The following is a 23801-nucleotide window of genomic DNA, read 5'->3' on the forward strand; positions in this document are numbered from 1 at the left end:
TGATAATCAGTACAAAATGAACCTGCTTCATAGCTATATTTTTAATGATTGTCTACTTAAATATTTGAAACTTTATGCAATCTGAATTAAATAACTCAGTTGTTTGTTATTTAAACAGATATTTTCTAATAAATGTATTGTGAAAATGTCTCCTCCTTAGAAATTCTATGAACTATATTTTCATGGAGGAATGTAATATCAATTATAATTTACCAAATATTCTGTCTCTATCATAGCTGTAAATTAAATAACTATGGTAATTTAATAAACCATACTATTTTATCTTTAGAATTTTCTCAATGCATGAATCATACAAAATTAAGTTTTAATTTCATCTAAAAATTATGTAAGTAAATAAGCAGTGTTCATCTTATTTTATTTATCAAAATATTGTTCTGAGAAAAATTTTCCAGAGGAAAGTAGAAATAAGGAAAGCATTAATGAACCAAAACAATTTGTGTATGTGTGTGTGTGTGTGTGTGTGTGTGTGAGTGAAAAAAGAGAACCTATGGCATTCCTATCATTTCTTTTATAAAATATAAATATATGTCATCAGGTGAACTGTAGCATGAGAAACTTCCTGGGAAAGGGGCATTAATTTGGAGTTTAAATCATATAAATAGAATTCAAATTTCTATATTACAGTTACTCCTTGTCTTTCTGTTTGAGATAATTTCATCCCTTCAGAAGAAGAGATACAACACAATTTCTTGTGCTTTCCTAAGAAGCTAAATCCATTTTCTTCTTACAACCTCAAATTCTTTTCTATGTTTTAAAATGAATGCTCATAAAATATTTTGAGTGAATGCCCAGTAATGAAATAATGATGGGCTTTCTTCCTTGAATAGCATCAGTAAATGCATGCATGCTGATGGTGGTGGGATAGCTAGCACAGACAGAGGAAATGAACAAAGGAATGTCTTTTGCAAAGAAGTAAATCATCTCATGCCATAACCTTTGCACCATCACTTATACTTCATTTTATTTTTGATGGAAATACCCTATACAGTTCCCCTTTTCAGAATACCAATACCCAGAGTTCATTAATCCAATTTAATACTTGTGCTGTGATGAGTCAAATGGTAGGAACAAAAATACATTAAAAAAAGCAAGAGGTCAGCAACAAATATAAATATTATATAAATATAACAATTCATAATAACAAAAAAATATTTTATTTTTAAGCAGCATTCATGAGATATCATATCATAAAATTTATTTATTTTAATTGTACATTTTCAGAGTTGTGAAACCAAAATCATAATCTAATTTTGAACATTTTTATCATCCCCAAAAAGTAATGTCATGCCCATTGGCATGTTCCCTCCACTGGCCTTAGTTAATCTGTACTCAGTTTTCATCTCTAAGATTTTCCGATGCTAGAATTTTATATAAATTTAATCATATTATCCTTTATGAATGGCTTTTATTACTTAAAATATCCTTGAGGAACACTTATGCTACAAAATTCATCACTACTTATTTCATTATACCATTGTACAATATGCTATATTTTATTTTCCACTTATCTGTTGATTGTTATCTATTTCCATTTTTATGCTATTATTGATAATGCTGCTATGAACATTCATGAACATAACTGTATATAGACATATGTTTTAATTTTGCTTGGGTAAATAACCAGTAGTGAATTTCTGGATTTGTACCTCACATTTTAAGAAACTGCACTTATTTTCAAAGTGGTTTTGTCATTTCATGTTCATCCCAGCCATGAGAGTCGAAAATTTGAAGTAGCTCCTCATTCTTATTAGTACTTGTTATTGTTTACTTTTTAAAAAAAATATGCCACCTAGTGGGTATTATTTGAAGTTCCAAATTTTTAATTTTGGTTAAATCCAATCTATAATTTTTTATGATCAGAATGTTAATGTCTTACCTAACAAACTTGCCTAACCCAAGTCTTGTATTTTAGTCTTATATTTTTATAAGAGTTTTCTAGTTTTATCTCTTGCATTTTGGTTTATGATTCTTTTGAGTTAAATTTTATGTATGGGGAGACACAGGTATTCAATTTAATTCTTTGGATTTTGATAATCAGTTGTTCTAATACCATATGTTGCAAAGAGTAATTCATGCACTTTCATGGTAACTTTAAATAACATTTATCTTACAATTTTTGTGATTTTTACTGCTGTTATGATAAATCAAAACAAGCATCTTAGAAATATCTACTTTTTGGAGGCATATGGACCATATATATGGGTTATTTACTGAATAAAAATGGGCTTTATTCTTACTCTCTCCACAGAAATGTAATACTTTACAGTATTTTAGATTACCATTATATTTTGGCATTAATATAACTAGAATATTTTAGCACATAAATAATTCATAGAAGATTCAACCTTGATGCTCAATCTAGCTTTGGACTGCCACAAGAAGAGCATATCATTTTCTATTCTTCTGGTAGCCAAGACCAAAAGAGGGAATATTAAGTTATTTTAAACAGAAAAGTTCAAGGTTTTAGCACATATTTTTTTGAAAAATTTAGACTAGGAGTAGATAGTTATTTCATCTAAGATCAGCCTCTTACAACTTCTCCATATGAGTATGCACATCCCGGGGCCTAAACAGGGAAAACAAACTGCTATGTAAAATTGTTAGAAAAGGTTGTTTACACTGTCAGTCAGGGTACCTTTCCAGATAATATTGCCTTTAGAAAGAAGTAAATTTTTCTAATTATGGATTTAGATGATTTCTTTATTTTATAAAATGTATGTGTGTGTGTGTGTTAGAGAGAGAGAGAGAGAGAGAGAGAGAGAGAGAGAGAGAGAGAGATGCTTAAGGTTTACATCATAGAGAGCCCATGACAGAAACAGAAAGAAATCTTACTTTTCCTCACATTTACATGGAGATTTGGAAAGCTATCCAGGGTCCATACCTTTCTGATTTGCTAAAGCACCTGGAGAGTGTTCTTCTTCTAGAGAGAATAATTAAATTGCAAAAAAGTATGTGTACTCACATAGTATGTGTGTTCAAGGTTTCAAAAATATTGCTTCAAGAAAACATGATAGGTGAGGTTTTAGTAAAGGGGAAAGTGGAGGAATAAAAGGGGCAATACAGAATTCCATGCTTATCAAAAGGAAAGCAGACCTCCCATAGAGGTCTGAAATAGGAGTAGGAGTAGCTCTTTTAAAAAGTCCCTTTCACATGGCTTAAATTTTTTTCTGAAGTTTCTGAAGTGTGTTATAACTTGGTTAAATGGTGGTTCCATTCCTGATATTTGAGGAACTGCCATGCTGATTTCATGAGTAGTTGCACCCATTTGTAGTCCTACCAGCAATGTACAAATGTGCTGTTTCCCTCACCAACATTTATTGTTACTTGCATTCTGGATAACTGACATTTTGATTGAGATAGAATTTCAATGTAGTTTTAATTTTCATTTCTTTAATTGCTAGTGATGTTGAACAATTTTTTTTTATTTGTTGACCATCCATATGTCTTCCTGCCCATTTATTGATAGGTAAGTGTGTGTGTGAGTGTGTATATATATATATATATATATATATATATAGAGAGAGAGAGAGAGAGAGAGAGAGAGAGAGAGGAGAGAGAGAGAGAGAGAGAGAGAGAGAGAAACACACTCACCTATACATGTACATATATTTTGATGTTAAGCTTTTTCAGTTCTTTGAATATTCTGGAAATTAATGCATTATTTGAGGTGTATTTAATACTATCCCATTTACTGCCATTTACTGATTTTTAAAATTTTACTTCTAGTGCTTTAGGAGTCTTGTTAAGGAAGAATGTTTCTACACTGACATGTTTGAGTGTTGAGTCTATATTTTCTTCAAGTAGGTGGAGGGCTTTTGGTCTAATATGCATGTCTTTCATACACTTTGATGGCATCTTCAATTTCATGACTTGAAGTTGATCTGTTTAAATTTTCTATATCCTCCTGGTTCAATTTCGGTAAATCATATATCTCTAGAAATTTGTCAGTGTTTTCTAGATTTTCAAATTTAATACAGTATTAATTTTCAAAATAGTTTCTCTGATTTTCTTCTACATTTCAGTAATGTCCTTGGTCACATTACCTTTTTCATCATAGATTTTAATAATTTAAATGTTTTCCATCTTTCTTTTGGTTAGTGTGGCTAAGGGTTTACATATTTTATTTATTTGTTTTCAAAGAACAAATTTTTGTTACATTAATTTTTTTAAAAAAACTTGTTATTATTTCAAATTCATTAATTTCAGATTTGATTTTAAATATTTTCTCTGTTCTATTTTTTTGTTGTTGATTTGTTCTTCTTTTTCTAAGTCCTTAAGATTTAATGTTAGATTATTTATTTAGTGACTTTCTATTCTTTTAGTGAATGCGTTGAATGTTATGAACTTTCCTTAGAACCACCTTCATAGTGTCCCAGAGACTTTGATATGTTGTATTATTATTCTCATTTACCTCTATGTTTCTTTTTGTTTTTATTTTAATTCATATTTCTTCTACCATCCAGTCATCATTCAATAGTGTATTATTTATTCTTCAGGTGTTAGAGTAGCATCATTTTTTATTTTATCATTGATTTCTAATCTCATTTCATTATGATCTGTTAGAATGCATATTATGCATTCTAAGAGTTGCTTTGTGGCCTAAGATAGGGTCTATTTTAGAAAACTTGTGCTGCTGAGAAGAATGCATATTTAGTCATTGATAGAGAAAATATTCTATACATGTGTGCTGTCTAAATTATTAATTGTATTTTTATTATATACTTTGTTTAGTTTTTGTTTAGAAGATCTATTCAGTGATGCAAGTGGTGTGTTATAATCATCCAGTATTATTTTTTTGTGGTCTGTTTTTTACTTGATATAAGTTTTATGTAAGTAGATACTCCATTGTTTAGAGTGTAAGTATTAATGTTGCTATTTCTGATTTTTGTATAGTTCCCTTAAGCATATAAAATGATCATCTTTGCCTCTTATAATTAACTTTGTCTTCAAGTCCACTTTTTATCATATGATGATAGAAACCCTTGCTTGTTTATCAGAGCCATGTAATATGTTTTTTCCCATTCTTTCTCTTTCAGTCTGTGGATGCCTTTGCCTATGAGGTATGTCTCCTGAAGATAGCATATTTTGGGGGTTTTATTTTAATACAATTTGCCATCCTATGTCTTTTGATTGTTGACTTTATGCCATTTAAAATCAATGTTATTTTTGTAGAATACTTTTTATCCCCTGTCATTTTGATTTATTTCTAGCTTTTAATTTGTATTAGTTTCCCCTTTTATTGACTATTCTCCTAATGTAGTTCCTCTTTCTTTTTGCTTTCAACCTTATTTTTCATTTCTTCGTTATGAAATATTTTATTGTGCATATACTTCAGGCTTTCTAGTTTTGTTTATCATGGAAGGCTTTTCCTTCATCATCAATTCTGAAACTTAAATGTGCTGTGTATAGTATTTTTAGTTGTCATCTATTTTCCTTGAGAGCTTGGTATATATTATTGCAAAACTTCCTAGCTTTGAGGATGGATTGAGAGGTTAGCAGATTCAGATTAGTTTCCTTTTTATTAGGTTACCTTTTTATTCTCTGATGGCTGTTAAAATTTTTTCCTTATTCTGTATGTTAGACACTTTCATAATAATTTGCTTTGGTGTGGGTAAGTTGTAGTGTTACATATTTGGAGTCCTGTATACCTCCTACATTTGATTTTCCATTTTGTTCTTAAGATTTGGAAAATTTCTTATATTCCACTGAAAAGTTTGTGCATTCCTTTATTTTGTATCTCCAAGGCTTCATCTAGCCTGATAAATCTTAAATTTGCCCTTTTTCCATTAGCCCATATTTCTTGAAAGTTCTGTTCATAGTCTCTTAACATCTCTTCTCCATGATCAACTTTATTTACAAGATTATATATATTTTTTTGACTCTGGTTTCATTCCTTACCTCTTAGATCAGTTTAACTATGAACTTTCTAAACTCCTTCTCTTACATTTTATCCACTGTAGTGTCTGTGGATTTTGTTATTCAGATATTTTCGTATGTTTGGGATGGTTTGTTTTCTTGCTTTTTCATTTTGTTTGTGTGTCTACCCAATTGTCAGTATGTGTCAAGGTGACAGAGATTCTATACTAAGAACATATAGTGTTCATGAAGTTTTCTAGCAACTCATGGGTTGAGGGAGACAAATAATAACAACTATTAATGTAAAAAAAATATATAATATTATGGGAAAGAACCAGCCAGTGGTGTGGATGACAGCCATGGAATGGGTATAGCTGAGAAACCTCTCAGTGTGAGCGAATAGGAACACCTGTTTGCTCTAGGACAGACCATTGGAAACATCTTGTGGTGACCCTTCCTGATATCCCTGACGGCTTGGCAGGCTCCCTAACTTTCTCATGTTAAGGTTAGTTTTGATCTTTATGATGATTGGCTTTAAGATTTTGTACTGCTGGCTTATACAATTATGATTGGTAGACATGCCCTATATAAACTGTAGCTCTTCCTCAAAAAAAATGAGCTCAGTGCCAGCATGCCTGACTCCTGGAGTCTGTTCCTGTGTGATGACTTTGTCACTTCACCTCCCCACAGGACCCAACTCAACACCTTATCCCAACATCTTGGGCCCATCGTGGGGCCCCCGTGGAACAACTTCCTTTGTGGCAACAAAGACTAGGTGAGTGCCCCTGATCAGCTTATGTCTGAGCCTGGTGAGTGCTTAGTCCTCTTGCCCCCTTTTGCTTTCAGGGGTGGGGGGCAAAAGTTTGTGGTTTTGGTTTGTCGCCTCTTTGTTAGGATTTGTTAGGGAGGAACATAACCTCCCCCAAGCCCCTGCTCCCTGGTTAGTCACAAAGTGGGAGCTCCTTGGTTCATCCAGAAGGCACACATAAGGGTTTGGTCTCCCCAGTGCCTGAAACCAAGAAAGTCATGGCTTGCAGCCACCCTTCGCTTCTGAGACACAGTGATGGATATATGGCCCTGGGGTGACAGCCAGGGAAGTCTCCCTCCCTAATAGCACATTTCAACATGATGCATCTTTTCCATATTCCCCGTTCCTTCCACCTACTCCCTCAACATCAGTGGCCCCAATTCTAGGACTTCTCTTCCTTTTGAGTGCCATAGTGGCCATTCTTCTTTGGTTCCTTGAGCTCAGGATCCTTCCACTTTAAGGACCATTTCCATTATGGGCAACGTTCCTCCCTCTCAGAGAGAGCTACAAATTAAAGCCCTTCAGGAGCTTGTTTGTAGCCGCAGTCTCAAAACCAATGACCCCGATATCTTTGACTTCTGGGACAATGTAGTTTGCTTGGCACCCTTGATGTCCACTGATACACTCTGAGACAAAAAGCTCTGGCATGGCGTCCTTGTGTTGGTTTGGAAGAGGAAAATTCAAGAAAGCCAGGCATACTCCCACCCCTTCTTTCCAGTGCATACCACCATCATAGCATGTTTGGGAGGAACAATGGAGGACAATGTTATCAGCCAGCACAATGTCCTTGTAGCTGAAAGATCTGACATTAGACTTGAAGATTCCATTGCCACTGCCAGCCCCCTCCTCATGGAAGGAAATGCACCCTTAGGAGCCTCCACCGACAATTCCTCTAAGGCACCAGAGCCTGCCCACAGAAATAAGAGGGCCCATCCCCATCCCCAACCCACAACTGCCAGGTCAGCCTCTTGCAAGCAGCCACCCGCAGAACACTCCCTTTAACCTTGTTCTCTACTGCCATCTAGTGGCCAGTCTCTTCCAGCTCCACAGCCACACCACCGCCCACCACTTTTTGAATCAGTACTCAGACCTACTTAAGATGAAGTCCCATGCCATCTAGGCTTTCCCTGTCAAAGTAGGGCCCAATGCAACAAATCAGCCTTGGATTGCTCCAACCCAAAAGGTTCTAGCTGCCATACATAAGGCCACCCTAGAAGTTATGTTGAAATTTAAGAGATTCAGGGTCACATAACCCTAGGTTCTATAATGAAAGCACACTGGTATCTTCCTGCACTGTTGTGAGTCTTCCTCAATGGGTCCCATCCAGTCCTCGACTCTTCCCTGGACCACAGAATCTCTTCTCTAAGCCTGGGCCAGAGAAGGGCAGTGGGTCCCAGCAGAACTTCTCCTACAGGAGCCACATGAGAAAGCAGAGGTGTTTAGTGAGGACAACCATGACCCTCCATACCCCGGACATCCTCCTGGCTTCCCAGCACCTTCTGCTGTGCTGCAACTGTCCCAGACCCAGAACTTAATTTTCTATGAGGTGACCCCTGGTGGGCCAGATCTCCATATAGGACTCATGTCCAGTGCTATCACTATGTCCCTCTATACCTTGGCTGGCAGCTGATTTAGAAGCACTTTAGTCAGGGTACAGCATAACTTTAGGGCACCTACACTGATAATTTCTACTTTGAGGGCAATAGTTGCATTTTCACCAGCTACAGAACAGAAATGGCCGATGCTCAGTCTGTATTGGGTATGAGGGTAGACAGAGGGACTTGGGGGATGCGTAAAAATGAATGGGAGGTATCACCTGTCTTGGTGTCAGACTGAAGTTCTGATGGCCATTCTGCTGGGTGAGTCCTTCCTCCTGGTCCAGCTCTTTGGTTAGGGTCAAGATATCCATGTGTAGTCCTATGAAAAGCAATACTTCCAAGAAATGGGGGTGTGTAAAATGAAGCCTACACCTGGAGGAGAAGAAAAAATTGTGTGTGGCCTTGGTAGGAAGTGTCCCCAAGCCCAAGATACCTCTGGGACTTGTAGGAAGCATGGATGGTGTCTTATGGTTCACAACATGGAGTTGTTAAATCAAGACCATGAGCTACCCCACCCAACAGACAAACAGTGCTGAGAATGTAAAGAATAAAACATAATTCCATGAGTCCAGGTTGACATTCTCAAAGTCTTGTACACAGCTGGATTCCCAGCCCAGCCCACCTTGGTGAAAAAGTCCTCTTGGAGCACAGCTCATCAGTCTAGGGCAGGAAATTTAGATCTTGATACAAGTTGTCCCCTTTTAGATGCAACTCCATTTCTTTCTCTTCCAAGTTTCCCATGGACTTCGCTATGGCCAAATGTGGGCCTATCCACATGGTGAAGTTGGGAAACCCCACCAGATGTTCATGATGTCCATCTATACAGTTATGACTTCAAGTGTGATCTAGTCAGGCACTTTGGTCTCTGGATACCTGCAGTATTAGACTTCTGGTGGGTGAGCCTCAGGGCCAGTCTTTCTGGAGGTTCACACTAGGACAGAGGGTAAGAGGGTGATGCATACATGGTTGTTCTAGCTGTGCTCCAGCCATTCAGTGAAAGAAAATGTTTAAGGGATCTACTCTGGTCCAGGATGGCCCTGCACATTCTGACATCAGGAACCATTAATGAAGACTCTGCATCAGTGGAACAATGTATGTCATGTGGGAGGACATTTTGAGATACCCATATTCGACATATTTGGGCCACATGGACTCAAGTCCTAGGCAGATGGTGTGTTCACTCTTTACATAGGCAGCGGGAGAGAAGATAGCACCTTGGACTAGGCTATATCCACTTCAAATCCAAGGGCAGCTGGAATCCCAAATGCTCAGGGGCTGTTCCACTAGCAAGAGAAGTGACCTATTCTGAAAAAATGTTCACATGTGTGCTATCACACTCCATTATCACCTTTTTTCTAATCATAAATTTTTATGGGAATGTGTTTAGCTCTCTCTTGCTGCACAGTCTCAAAGACTGGAGAATGTGGAAGATTGAGCCTCTATGGGATTGGATGTGTCTGACACTGGAATCTATCATCAACTGAAGCTTTGGGTCCTCTATCTCTTCAGCCTCAAAATCCACAAACCTGACAGGTAAGCAAGACATAGGATTATTTTAAAAAAAGATTTCTTATTAGAAAACTCAAGCTGTAGCTTCATAGCAATGAGGAGCTGGGAGCAGGCATAGGGAGTAGTGCTCAGACCATGGGCTGGGCTGGTCCCAGGAGGGATCAGTTCCTATTGCAGAAACCATTCTGAGTGCTCCTGACATCACTTAGCACCTCAAGAGAACCATGTGGTCCTTAGTGAACCAGGCACATTCCTTTAAGATCCTCCCACACTTATTCGAGGCTTCTCATGTCCCTGCCCTGAACCACACAGAAAAGCCAAGCATCAGCATCTGGTCAAAGATATGATTTATGGAAGACAACTCTCTCTCTATGAATGGTGGGGTTAGGACTATATACCAAGAACATAAGACTCAGGAGAGGTCATGTGAAAGTCCAAGCTGTGCTGAAAGTAGTGGAACACCTGGGTTCCCACCCCAACCCACCTTCCAAAGAGGGCTGTATTTCATTTGTTTGAATGGCGAGAATTACATGGATTCCGAGGCCAGAGGTGTGTGCTTGGGGCATCTGAGACACTGGCGTTCCCTGATCATGTTTTTTGAACTCTAAATCTTTCTGAAACATCAGGGTGTTATTGTGGCATTGTTCATGAGCAGGGGTGATCCATATGCTAGAAGATGGTTTATTTTCCAGGTGGTTGGCCAACCCCAAGGTAGTGAAACTTGTACCCCGTGAACAGACCTCACTGATGGTGGACACCCCCTGAGCTTGGCTGGTTACTGCCGTACACCCTAACCCGGAACCTCTAGGCAGTGGTGGAACTAAGAACGTTGAGGTCAGAGCTTCTGGGACTATTAGAGAGTGTCCAGCACTCCAGGTAGAGGGAAGTAATTATTGGAGATGTAAGTGTTCAGTGGTTTTCTCTGTGGTAGCAGATGCCCTTCCTGGCTGGGTGAGAAGCTCCAATAGAGCCAGCTGTTCAACCCATGTTCCCTAGCACTTAGGCCTAGCCCCAGATATCTGACACACTTTTATGCCATCTCATAGATCATCTGATCAAATATATGAATTGACATTCCTGAAGACCCCTCCATAATCCCTCCTCCAGATTCATAGTAGGCTCCAGTCCAGATAGGGGCCAAAGCACTGGCCTGGGTTCATCAGGATCAGTCACAATCCACAACCCATACTTCACTGCAAGTTGACCTGACCCAACACAGGCCTTGCCTTTGCCTCTTCTGTCCAGTCACTTTGAGCACCCCATGTGGGCTCCCTGCATCCAGGACATGCTCTATATACTAGAGAGAACATCAAGTACCATACTGGAATCTGATTTCTCTTGAGTTCTTGATGTTTTTGTGTATTGTGACCTGAAAGTTTTGGCCTGCAGAATGCATGAGTGAATGCCCTAACCTCCATGAGATGGTGGCTCCAGTGGCTCTTAGTATTTTAATGATGTCATTAGGGTGGAGTTCCTATGATAGTACTATTGCCCTTCTAGAAAAAGGAAAGGATGCTAAAGCTCTCTTAGCCATAGGAGGTCACAGGCAAGGTAGCCATTGTCTCAAGCCTGGAGGGAAGAACTCGCTGGACATTAAATCTCGCACCATCTTTCTGGGGTTTCCCAAATTCAGAGCTGTGAGAGATGAATGCCTGTGGTTTCAGCTTCCCATTCTGTAGCAGTACATATGGCATCCTTATTTGAGTGAGACAGAATACAGAGTGCCCTGGGAGCAGGGTTAAAGCCTGAGACAATGATGTACATTTCCACAGAGGATCCAAATGGAATGAGTACTCACTCATGAATTCTGCACCACCTCAATATCCTAAACAGAAATTCCTCGGAACAATGTGGTTGGGTATCCAGAGAGATCTATACTGGTGCCTCCCCCCGTATCTCCAACACTAGTTGTGATGTTGCCTGCCATGAACAATCAGATCTATGCTAGGTGAAAATACTAAGTGAGGGACAATCATATGGAGTCAGAGAACCAATTCTAAATCCTGGCTCACATTACTTCCAGGAACCTCCTGTGACCTTACATCCCCTGAGTGATGGTGATGCTCATTGAGCACCAAGATTGCTGCACTCACAGGATTGTGATGGGCACCTGAGATAAGGCCCATTTCCTCCCCTGGTGTGATGAACTTGGTTGGGAATGTAGTTCTCTCAGCTTATCCCTCCACCCTCAGGATGTTCCCTCTAGTTTTCCTACATCCCAGCCTCCTTTCTCCATGCCACACTTTTCCATCCATCCCCACTGTCCAGCATCACTCAGTAGAGGAGAACGAAGCTGTCTTCAGAAACACTATTTCCAGGGTTACTTCTAGAAACCTGATTAATGTCAGAGGGGCCTGAAGGCCCAAAAGCAGGTCTCTATCCAACTGAGACAGGAGGACTCAAAGTTGTCAATAGGTACTTGATGAAAATTTGTGACCCTGATTCTGATGGCATGGAACCTGGGTCCTATGAAGAACCATGGAGTTTGATTGCACATGACAGACCACAAACAACTTCACTACCAATCACTTTTGTGCATGTCTGAAGTCACCCCAGTTCTTTATCTCACAAATGACACTAAAATTTGGCCTCCTTGCAATTTAAGTATTCTCCTTGGTAAAATTTCACATTTTGTTGATTGGAAAAACATGTGATATATAGGCTTCTTTTGTAGGAGAACTTGATTACATTACATTTGGGCCAGTCACACTCAGTATTGGTCAGGCTGGGGTCGGGTGGGGCCAATACCACATATGGGAGGATCAGAGCACTGCATGAGTCAGGGGTGGGTCTGTCTTGGGATGCAGTCAGGACTTGCAGCCTGCTGGGTCCCCAGTGAGTTGTGGTCAGAACTGTAGGGGGGAGAGGTATAAAGGTCGGCCTGGTCTTCTCATCAGGAAGCCTACACAGGAAGACCACAGCCATGCTGGGGATCAGTTGAATAATATTGTCCATCATCATTCAGGAGAGGAGAAAGAAGCTGTCTAGAAAAAAATTGTTTCCAGGATTATTTCTAGAATTTATTTGATTGCACAGGGGCTTGAAGGCTCAAAAGCAGCTCTCCATCTAAATGAGACAGAAGGGCCCAATGTTCTCAATAAATTGATAAAAAATTGTGCCCCTGTCTGTGATGGCCATGGCTGCCACAAATGACTCACAGTCACTCAGAGTGTTTTGCTTCCATAGCAGGTCCTCCCCAGATGACTCCAATCTGCAGTGCTCAACAGGACTCAACCCTTTGGGACCCTTCAATGGTCCTTAGTGTGGAGTGCAAGGAGCCCCTGCCCTAACCATGCCTAAGCAGAAATACTGTGGGTATCTTGAAAGGACACTGTGCATGCCTGAGTTCACCTTTTAAATCAAAAGCAGTGGAGAACTGCAGGAACTGCTAGGTGCAGTTGTCAGATGATCTCCAGGGAACTGATGGAAGTGGCTGGCTACTGATCCCAAGAAGGCAACATGGCAGTTTCGATCACTAGGAGCTGAGGGTCCCTGACATTCAATCTCAGAACTAGTAACACTAAGATCTGAGAGCCACCAGTTCCTCCTCAGACCTCAGAACTGTGAATACCAAGGGAGATGTGCTTTGCCTCCTTGTGATTTCTCTTCATAGCAGGCCCTCAGATGATTGGTAAGGGAGATGTTTAACAGGCAAAGATCATGGAGGAATACACAGAGAAGATACCCTAAACCAAGAGAGGCATTTTCCATGAGGTGATGAGTTGGGTTTTGGAATCTTGTCTGTTTTCTCCCAGTATTAGGGGGAGGACTCATCTAAATCTGGAAACAAGACCCAATAGATGGACACTTGTGCACCCTGGGTCCTGGCAACCCCAGTTATCACCTCTCAGTTCTCACTGCATGGAGGTGCACAGAAAACATGGCAGAAGGCAGAAGCTGGAGATTTTTTTCCTACCAAACTGCCTTTATTCCCAGTGACAGCCAAACAAGGTACAGTTTCCCACCCAGGATTGAACATTGTGACCCTCCCCTCTCAGTACCTCCCCCTACCCTCTTTCTACATTTACTATACCCTCCCACTCCCTACATTTTTCTGAGAACCCACAGGAACTGTCCTATGTGATGAAGAACCTTTGGACCTTCCAACACAGAATGAAGCAAGGTGAGATCTTGCCTGAGGGGCAGCCACCCCAGAGGCCACCAGTCAACAAGACTGTCCTCAGGGCCTCTTCTTCTTTTGGTTGCCTGATGATGTGCACTTCCTCTTCTGAGGCTGTGAGGTTTGAGCCAGCTCCAGATCCACATCTTGCCCTCCAATGACCTGGAGGGGAGGCCCAGTGAAGGGCGTGTTTTTCATGAAGCATGTGCGTCCAGTGAGAGCACTCTTCATGGACATGGCACCTGGAGGAGGGTGGGAGCTGAGGAGTCCTCTCTGGGGAGGTGGGGCCTGGATTGCTTGATCTCCTGAGCACAGGGTTTCTATTGGAGGGGCCTGACTCTGGGACAGTTCCCAGGGCAGCAGGTGGTGCTGGGAGCTAAGGAGGAAATCCAGGCTTTGGAGGTCATCGTCCACACTGCAGCCACTGGCTGTCTTATGTGGCCGCCCAGAAGAAGTGGCTTTTCTGGGACCCACTACACTTTTGTTCCCAAGGTTTGAGGAGGAGGATCTGCAGTTTTGGGGAGAATGGTTGGAGTGGATGGTCCCCAATGAAGAAGACCCATGACAGCCTTGGAGGATAGCAGTGTCTTTTGAACCCAGCAACTCTGGCTCAGCGGTCCTGCTCCTCTTCACGACCTGGGAAGCCACCTCTGTGGACGAGTCCTCCATGCTGGCCCCTTGATCAGTGTGATGTTTCCGCTTTTCTGCACCTTGTTTGGCAGCTGCCTCGGAAGCTCTTGTGTCCTGTTGGGACATATCATGACCTTGAGGCACCTGGAAAGGTGCTTCTTCACAAGCTGAAGGAGGATATGGACACTGGCCAACTCTTCTTCATGCATGAAATGGGCCACAGGGATCAGGACAATCATATTTCAGTGGGAAGTGGACCTGTTACTCATCTTGGTCTCATAAAAACACACTGAGTGTCTGCTGGCCACACTCCTGGGCTTCCTTTCTGCTTGATATCCTGAACCTTTTCATGGCTCTCATGTCTCCTTCCTTTTTTTTTCCATCCTACATCCTGTATCCTGGAACAGACTCACTCAGGGAGCCATCACAGACAGGATAATGATAACATCCTCTGGGCCACATGAGTAAGGTCCTGTGCCTTCCTCATTTACATGCTATCCCTTGCTCCCCTCTCCACCTGTGGTAACTCCCTTTCCTGTATACTTGTGTCCCTTTGTCTCCTAGTCTGCCATGTATTGCTCTGTGCCTTGGTGTCTGTTCTGAAACCCTGGTAAACCTCGTGTCTCTACCTCCTTTGTTCTACCTGGTGCCCCTTTCTCCTTGTCTACCTTTTGTTTCGTCCCAACCCCTGTTGTTCCTAGTGTCCCTGCACTTCTTTATCAGGTATCCCTGCCTCTCTTCTGTACCACCTACCCCTGGTCTGCTGGGAGACCTTCCTTCTGCTTTCTACCTGGTCAGTGGTGAGTCTTTCCTGCTGCTCCAGTTCTTTTGTTAGGGCCAAGATATTTATATATGGTTTGGAGGAAAGCATTTCTTCCAGGAAGCGAGGATGAATCATATTCTCTGCATGGGATGAGAAGGAAGAGAGTGTGAGTGACCTTGGGCGGAAATGGCCCCAAGACAGGAAGACTTCTAGGAGAAAGAGGAAGCAATAATAATCCCATGATCATTTGCACCATGGGGTTGTTATATCCCAACTACCAACTACACCCATGTATGAGAGCACACATGTGCATGCAGATTCTCTCTCTCTCTCTCTCTCTCTCTCTCTCTCTCTCTCTCACACACACACACACACACACACACACACACACACACATACACATCTGAGATTCTAAGTCAGGAAACTCAATTCCATGAGTGCCGAAACCTTGTATACACCAAGATTGTAGGCCCAGCTCACCTTGTTGACAAAGTTCTCATCAACATAGCTCAGGAGACTTGGATCTGGGTGTAAATCATCCTGTACTGGCTGTTGCTCTAGTCCTTCCTCTCCCAAGTTTGCGGCAAGCTCTTCTATAGACAAGTAGGAGGGCTCCCACGTGGCAAAGTTTGTAGGCCCGAATAGCTCATCCATGATGTCCATGTACTCTTGGATAGCTTCAGGTGGGATCTCCTCGGGTGCCTTGTTCTCTGGCCCTTTGGTCTTGGCCACCTTGTTCTTGCGTGCCTTGGTCTTACGTGCCTTTATCTCAGGCACCTTGGTCTCTGGTGCCTTGGGTTTGGCTGCTAATGAGCGGGCAGACCATACCTTAGGGTTGGTCTTTCTGGAGGTGCACACTAGAACAGGGAGGACCAGAGTGGTTTGTGAATGAGGATTCCATGTTCATCCCAAACACTTGGTAGTAGGCAGGGTTCAGGGGACCTAACCTGGCATGAGGACATCCTGACCCAGGAACCGAGGGATATAATAGTGCACCAGATGCAACATCTAGGAGAGTCAAGTGGGAGGACATTTGTAGTGACTGGTATTGCATGCACTCTACCCTACCGGGACCCAAGTCCCAGGCAGATCTTGTGTTGTTTCTTTGGATAGACAAGGAGAGAAAGGAGATCTGTACTTGGCCCAGTCAATACACAGTTCATAGCTGGGTGGCAGGGACCTCAGGTGTTAGGGGCTTTTTTTCTTGTTGGAGTGAATCTCCAATACTGAAGGAAAAGTTCTTATTTGGGACAACAACTTGCCTTGGCCTTTTTCACTGGACACTATCTTGGACTACTGTGGGAATGTGGGTACCCTACCTGGCTGTTGGACAACCTCAGGGACTGGAAGCCTTCGGATTTCCAGCCTCGGAGTTGCAGGAGGAGGTTGGCACTGGAAGACCCCTGACAACTGCATCCTTGGATCCTCCATCTCCTCTGCAGCCTCAAACTCCATGAACCTTGATGGGATTTGGGTAAGGCAGGCACAGGCTGAGCTGAGAATCAGGTTGGCCATACCAGGCAGGTGCTGGTGTGGGATTCTAGGCTATGGAGTATTCTAAGCTACCAGTCAGGAGCTAGTGGCAGGAATGTGGAGTTGCGTCCTGGAGTAGGTCCGGCCAGTGACAGGAGGGAGCTGTTACAGAGGAAGAACTACAGTTCTCGGGAAACACTACGTCAACTAGCACCTTAAGGGAATCAGATCTGAGGGACCCAGGCAGGGCCCCTAGCTGATCCTTGTTCTGCCTCTCTCCTGTTTCTGCCAGGAACCACATGATCAGTTTAGTTGTAGAAACTGGTCAGGGATGTGATTTATATCAGGGAACACCAGAGGTCCTGACCCAATTCAGGGGTACTGAGGCTGGGACCTTGGGCCCTGAAAGGCTCACCTGGGAGACCAAATTACAGGCAGGGTCATGTGGAAGTGAAAGCTAAGCTGAGAACTTTGGGTTTCTTCCAATGAGGGTCGGTTCTTCCCTTCCCTTGTTAGAAAGGCTGGGATTATATAGAGCAAAGGAAGTAAGGACCAGAGACATGTCCTGGGGGCACCTGAGGTGGTGGCTGGCCCTGACAATGCACTCCCCACCACCACCCTCTTCTGGAACATCAGGTTGAAGTAGTGGCCACTTTGATGAGTTATACTGGACCTCACTCTATAAAGAGGTACCAGTTCCCAGGCAGGTGGCCCGAGTGAATCTAGTGCAACTTTTCCCCTCTGCAGAGCCAGCAAAGCAGCAGCAGACCCTCTGGCTGGGATGGTACCTCCTCCCCATCCTGACCCTGAACCTCAAGGCAGAGTTGGAATCAAGAGTATGGAGCCTGGAATTTCTGAGATTGTTGCTGAGAGAATGCCCAGGCCTCAAGCTAGAAGGAGCCACTATTTGGAGAGCTAGATGCCTCGGAGCCCAAACATAGGTAGGTGACAGGCTGTACCAGACCTTGCTGTGCAAACCATGATCCCCCATCAGTAGGCTCTGGGCCTTGAAAACTGGCTCACTTTTCTGCAGTCTCATAGAAGACCATCCGATCAAAGTTGCTGGTGCGCTGCCATTCCTTCAAACCCTTCCTCAGGCCCTCTTCCATGGTCATGGTGGGCACTCGTCAGGACAGAGACCGAAGCACTGGGCTGGAATTCATCAGGATCAGTGTCCACAAGGTCACCCTCCTTTATCAGTAGACCAACAACATAATTTCCTACCTTTGTTATATTTGCCCCATGATGTTCAACTCCAAGTATTGACATTGGGACTCCAGGATACTTATACAAAACTTTAACACCAAGGGCTGCATTGACCAGCCTGATTGTGATTGGATTCCTCAAATATCATTGAGGTGTACTATGTGATGAATGTTTTTATCCCCCAACATTCACCTGTTGAAGCCCTAACCCCCAATGGAATGGTGTCTGGAGACTGCATTTAGTGCTTAGAAGGTTAGATGAGATCCTGAGGGTGGCGCTTCATGAGGGCATTAGTGTTCTTCTGGGAGAAGGAGGAGACACTGTGAGGACACAGGTGAGCCAGCTGTCTTTTCAAGCAAGGAGAAGAGAGAGCAATCATGGGATTTTAGGTCAGTTACCCTTTACCTGGGAATCCTGAGTAAAGAACTGTGAGAAAGGAATGCCTTTTTGTTTTTTCACAAATTTTCCATAGCATCATGTATGGTGTCCCAGGCTGACTGAAGACAGTGCACAGAATGGCCTGGGAGCAGTTACAAACTGGGGCAAAGTTGAACATGCCCATGCAGTATCCAAAGACAGCTTCCCCTCGAGTGTGACATCGCCAGAGGGTCCTGATCAGGAGTTCATGACAATGTGTATGGGTAGCCATAGATTTCTGTGTTGGGGCCAGCACCACTAAACCCACTTGTGGTTGGGATGTCCCTTGTGCTGAGAACAATCAGGTCTATGGTGGAAGGTGAAATGACTGAGGGAGGCATGGAGTCAGACAGCCAACTTCGATTCCTGGCCCACATTACCCCCAGGAACCTCCTCTGACCTTGAGTCCTCCATGTGATGCTGATGATCATTGGAAACAAAGATTGCCTTCACTCACAGGGCTGTGATAGGCACCTGACATAAGGCACGTTTCATTCCCTGGTGTGAGGGGAATACATCTGGGAATGTAGGGGTCTCAGCTGGTCCCCTCACCCTCAGGACCTTTCATCCAGTTCCCCTACATCCCAGCCTCCTCTTTCCAACCCGTGCTTTTCCTCCTCACAGAGCTCAAGGGGGAGCCTGAGGAGAACACTCACATGAGGAAGCAGGAAAGTGCTTCCACATCAGGAGTCTGAGGAAGGTGCCTGCGGACCAGGGTCTTGAAGCGCTGCCAGCGCCAGAAGTTCTCATACACGCTGGGAGGTCTGCTGGAGTCATCTGGTGGCACTGCAGCTGGGAAGGTGGGTAGTGCGCCCTCCCCATACACTGTACCTGGCCATTGGCGCACATTCATTGGGAACATGATGGGGGCCATCTGGGCAAATGGTCGTGGTGCTGGAGGGCGAAGGCCCAGGTGCCAGTGGATCCCATAGTTTTGAATCCCTCCACTGTCTGAGGCAGGGACAGTGGTCCTCAGGGCAGAAGATGCGGTGAGGAATGGAGCAGGATGCTCCACACCCCCACAGAAGGCCCCTGGGGCCCTCCAGTTGAGGGGTGCCTGAGTGTGGATAATGTTCTGAATGTGAGGAGGCCCCACTGGCCTCAGTTGTGGCCCATGTTTTCCAAAGGTGGACAGCCCTGGCACATATGATTGTCCAGGGTAAGTGGACAGCACTAGAGGGTTACCCTGGGAGATAGGTGTAGTCACCCTTGGTGCCAGGGGCAGCTCCCAGAATGGCTGGTGTGTTGGCACAGGGGCAGTGGGAAGAAAGGGTAGGCCCCTGAACGCAGACATGTGGGCACCAGGATTGAAGTTCATGTCTGGTCTTCGTGATGCAGATGCTGTGGAGGCAAAGCAAAGCAGAGAATGGAGGAGGGAAAATGACAGCAGGATTGAGGACCCCAAGTTTCTTACTCAGTGGAAATCTGAGAACAAATGCTCACAGCTCAGGGCCCTTGGGCAGGGAAATTGTGCAGTTTGCAAATGTCCCTGAGTGAATTTCATGCTGTGTTCCTTTAGTCATAGTTCTACCCAGAGAAGTCTCATTTTCAGTACACCAGAATTCCCAGTTGACTGTTACACCTCAGCTTTCCCTGATTCTGAGAGGCCCCTTGTGCATCCTTTGCAGACACTCCATTGGCCTCCTAGGTGACTCCCTAGAAATGGATCATTTTGACTCTATTCAGTGGCACCATGCCCCTCCTCATTCTCACCAACAGGAAAGGGATCTTCTCCAGGGCAGATGCAGGGACTTTAGGGTCACTTGTGAAGGTGACAGGTTCTAAAAATTATTCCCCCATCACCTCCTCAGCCTTCCTTTTGCTAATACTCCTTGTATACCCCTCCACTTTTTTCCTAGGCATCCACACACAAACAAGAAACACCTGATTTAGATGTCTGCCTAGCTAGAGGCTGAGGAATTCTGTAGTTCACCCAGGAGCACATCCTGCCCAGCATGTGGGTGCTTCTCCCAGCACTTCCCACACCAAACACTAATGGGGGACAGGTCCTGGCCATCTGTGATCCTAGTGCTCACTGGTTCCTGCCATAATGCAGGGAGCTCCTTTCCCAGGGAAGAGGTCTATGTGATAGACACTGAGTCCCGGAGATCCTCTCCTGGGCTGACTAACAAATGTTACTGAGGTTTATGAAGTTGATGGGATGGTGAGGATTGGGGTTTTCCAGAGGTTTTCACAAACGCTGGTCATTTTTTTATTGGGCCTGGGAATTAGAGCCATTCTGATGTCCTTTTCCTTTGCACTCCTAATAATGGGAAGGGAAGTGTCACAGAGACTCAGGCCTGCACCAGCTGCTACCTGTAGCAAGGTTGTTGGGAGCACATTCCTGTTCACCAGGACATTATGCAGAGTGAGGTCAAAGAATGGGAGGTGTACCACACTTCAACACTTGCATGTATTAATCAGGACAGCTGCCTAAGTTCCAATGACAATATGAGTAGAGCCCCTTCCTAACTGTGTGCTATACTCCTTCCTATCTTCAAAAGAACCCAGTCATCTTCAAACCTGATCCTGGAAAATGAAGAACACCCCACATGTGCTCCCTTATCATGGAGTACCACCAAACCATGAAGATAAGCCAAAGTCTTCTGTGTTGACTTGAAAGCAATGAGCTGAGGCTACACACAGAGAGTGTGAAAGTGATAACGATTCAGAAGATCCCCCAGAGGCCCAAATCTATGTTGGCTAAGGTTTCCTGGGTTCCCTGCCCTTCTGGAATCAATGACACCTGCTGTCTGAATGGAAGGAGAAGTTTTCCTGGGCAGGAAGTTTGTGAGGGACCCTGGGCTATGGCAGTTGGAGTGCCCTGCAGCCTCACCCACAGAGACTATATCAAACTGCATCTGTGGTCATTGAGATCCCCTTTGGGCAGTTTTCTAGCTAAGAACACTTCTTACCCCTGCCCACCTATGATCTGAGACTCTCAGTCAATCCCCTCAGAATGATATCCCAGGCAGCTTCCATGTGTCTGAAGAATGGACACAGGGCTCAGCATCTTGACTCCAGGAAGCCCTCACTGTGACACCATCTGTGACTGCCTAAAAAACCTTGCAGTGACCTGTGTCCATTCTACAAGGAATCAATCCCGTGGCCTCCCTGTTTTCTGCTGACCCAGTGTACTTCCCCGGATTAGTTTGGACCTGGGTCTTAGGAGCCCTCCTCCCCATGTATCAGTCTTCCCGGGGCTTCCTGGGCCATGTCAAGTGTATTGTCTAAGGCTCTTTCCTTCCCTTACTTCTGTTCAGCCAGTTGACCAGAGGGTAAGTGCTCCATTCTTACTCCCAAGGGTTTTTGGAGTGACTGCCCTCAGATAACAGACCCCTGACTGTCCAGGCTCACCTCCTTCTGAAGGTCAGGCAGGACACCTGACACAGTGTCTCACAGTCTCCACAGTGGGAAACGTCAGTACAGGACCCAGAGAGTGACCTGTCTGTAACAGATGCTCAGGGTCCAACTGAGCCAAGCTGGCCAAAGTTTAAATGTAAACCCCAGTGGAATGTTGGATCCAGACATTCTGCAGGGGGGGGGGCCAAGGACAGCTGGCCTGGGTGGAGGGGGGGCTGGGAAGACATTCCAGGAAGAGCTCTAATAGGTATAGAAGAACTTTGAGTTCCCTTCAGGCAATTCAGGGGTGACACAAGTGGTGTGTGCCTCCGGGACATTTTGAAGTAGTTTTTAAAATCCACAGGAAAGGGGTGTGACAGGTGGCCCTCTCTTTCAACAACCAAATTATCTTTGCTTCCAATGATGGGCAGGACCAGTGAACCATGGCTCTCATGAGCACAAAATCACCGGTATAAACAGTCAATACTCTAAAAACTGTGGAGTACGGATTGTGTTTTATGTATAAAGTGTTTTTTTCTTGTTGTTTTTGTTGGTGATGATTTTTTTTATCCCATCCCTGGCTTGCAAAACACACAGTTTGGTGTTCATGAAATATTAACACCTTATTATAAGTCTTTTCAATAAATGGCAGGAGGGGGCCAAACCATGATACTCAGGCACTAAAAAGAAGTTTCTTTCATTCTTTCTTCCCTTGTTATTTCTTTTGAAGCAGTGATATAAAATATGCACTGCAGAAAAACTATGTTCTCATTCCACAGGTTTTTTAAATTTTTAAAAAATAATCATACACTGTAATGAATGCTGGAGACCAGATTTTCAAAGCAAATTTTATTTGCTAAACCAAGGTCAAATTCAGGGCCTTGTATACTCTTGGTCAGTGCTTTGCTACTGAGCTTCAGCCCTTACCCCATGCAATCAGTTTGCACTGCTTCAAACTGCTAGACCACAGGTGCTCATATAATAACACTAGTCAAATTCAATTTGTGCAAACTGGCCATGGGAAGGAGCACAGGGTAGAGAGCTTCCTTAGCTTCCAAGGACTGCAGCAAGCTGGTCTCTACTGTAGGCATGACCAGTTTGTAACTACAAAAATCACTTTTTCATTTCAGGTGCTCCCACTGAAAGAAGGACCAGCCCAGAGGCTCTTTATGAGGACCCTTCTTGCCGAGACACCTTGCAGGCTTCCCGACCCATTTCTTCCTCCTGCAGGACCACCAGTGTCCCTCCTGCATCCCTCGCGCCTAAGCACATGCTTGGATGGAAGGGCGTGCTCACAGGCTGCCATCCAAGGGCTCCAGCGTCCATTGGGGCTCCTGCGGGGAAAGGCACAGGTGCGAGCACAGACAGCGGGTTCCCAATGGCCAGCTGGGCTCCCATGGCGGCGTCCAGACTCAGTCCCATAAGCCTCTAGGTACTGGACCCGTGAACCTCTTCCGTCCCCACTGTGTCCCTGCCCATTCCTCTGGCCCCTGTGCCTCGCTAGACAGCCCAGGCCCGGCCTTGCCTCCCCAGGGATGCAGGCCGCCCACAGCAGGCCTGGCAGTGAGGGGCGAGATGGCCAGTGCGGGCCCACGTCGAAGCTTCCTCCATCCATGTCCCTTGCAGCCTGTGTGAAACCCGGCTCCAGGGCACCTATTTGGTGCCTGAGAAGCGCAGTCTTGGTCAGCAGGTCTGAGGCTCCTGTAGGTGTCTGACAAAGTGGTGACTGTCATCTTCTTGTTCCGCCTGAAACCTGTGAATGTTGGGGACACTGTCAGCTGGCATGCGGGTTGTTAGCTGAAGGACGCTCATTTCCCTGTCCTTAGCAACTTTGCAGAAGGGAACACACTGAGCCAAGTGTGCTGAGTCTGCTGTAGTCACCCCGTGATTGACGGGCCATCGTAGGTGGGCTGTTGGTGGGCGCATCTGGACAGAGCACCTAAATGATGATGGGAGAACCGTGTGACTACAAGTCGTGTGCAATAAAGAGAGTCATGTGGTCTTATTAATTTGTGGTGCTTGTGTACTGCGGCAGTGAAATTGATGGTATGGTCTCAC

General features: G+C 44.2%; 1 pseudogene; it reads right to left on the reverse strand.

Annotated features, from left to right (window-relative positions):
- Positions 1-13972: 13972 nt before the first annotated feature.
- LOC144249967 (NUT family member 2F-like) lies at positions 13973-23358 on the reverse strand (annotated as a pseudogene).
- Positions 23359-23801: the final 443 nt, after the last annotated feature.

Source organism: Urocitellus parryii, chromosome 13 (genome assembly GCF_045843805.1).
Source record: "Urocitellus parryii isolate mUroPar1 chromosome 13, mUroPar1.hap1, whole genome shotgun sequence".
NCBI classification, from domain to species: domain Eukaryota; kingdom Metazoa; phylum Chordata; class Mammalia; order Rodentia; family Sciuridae; genus Urocitellus; species Urocitellus parryii.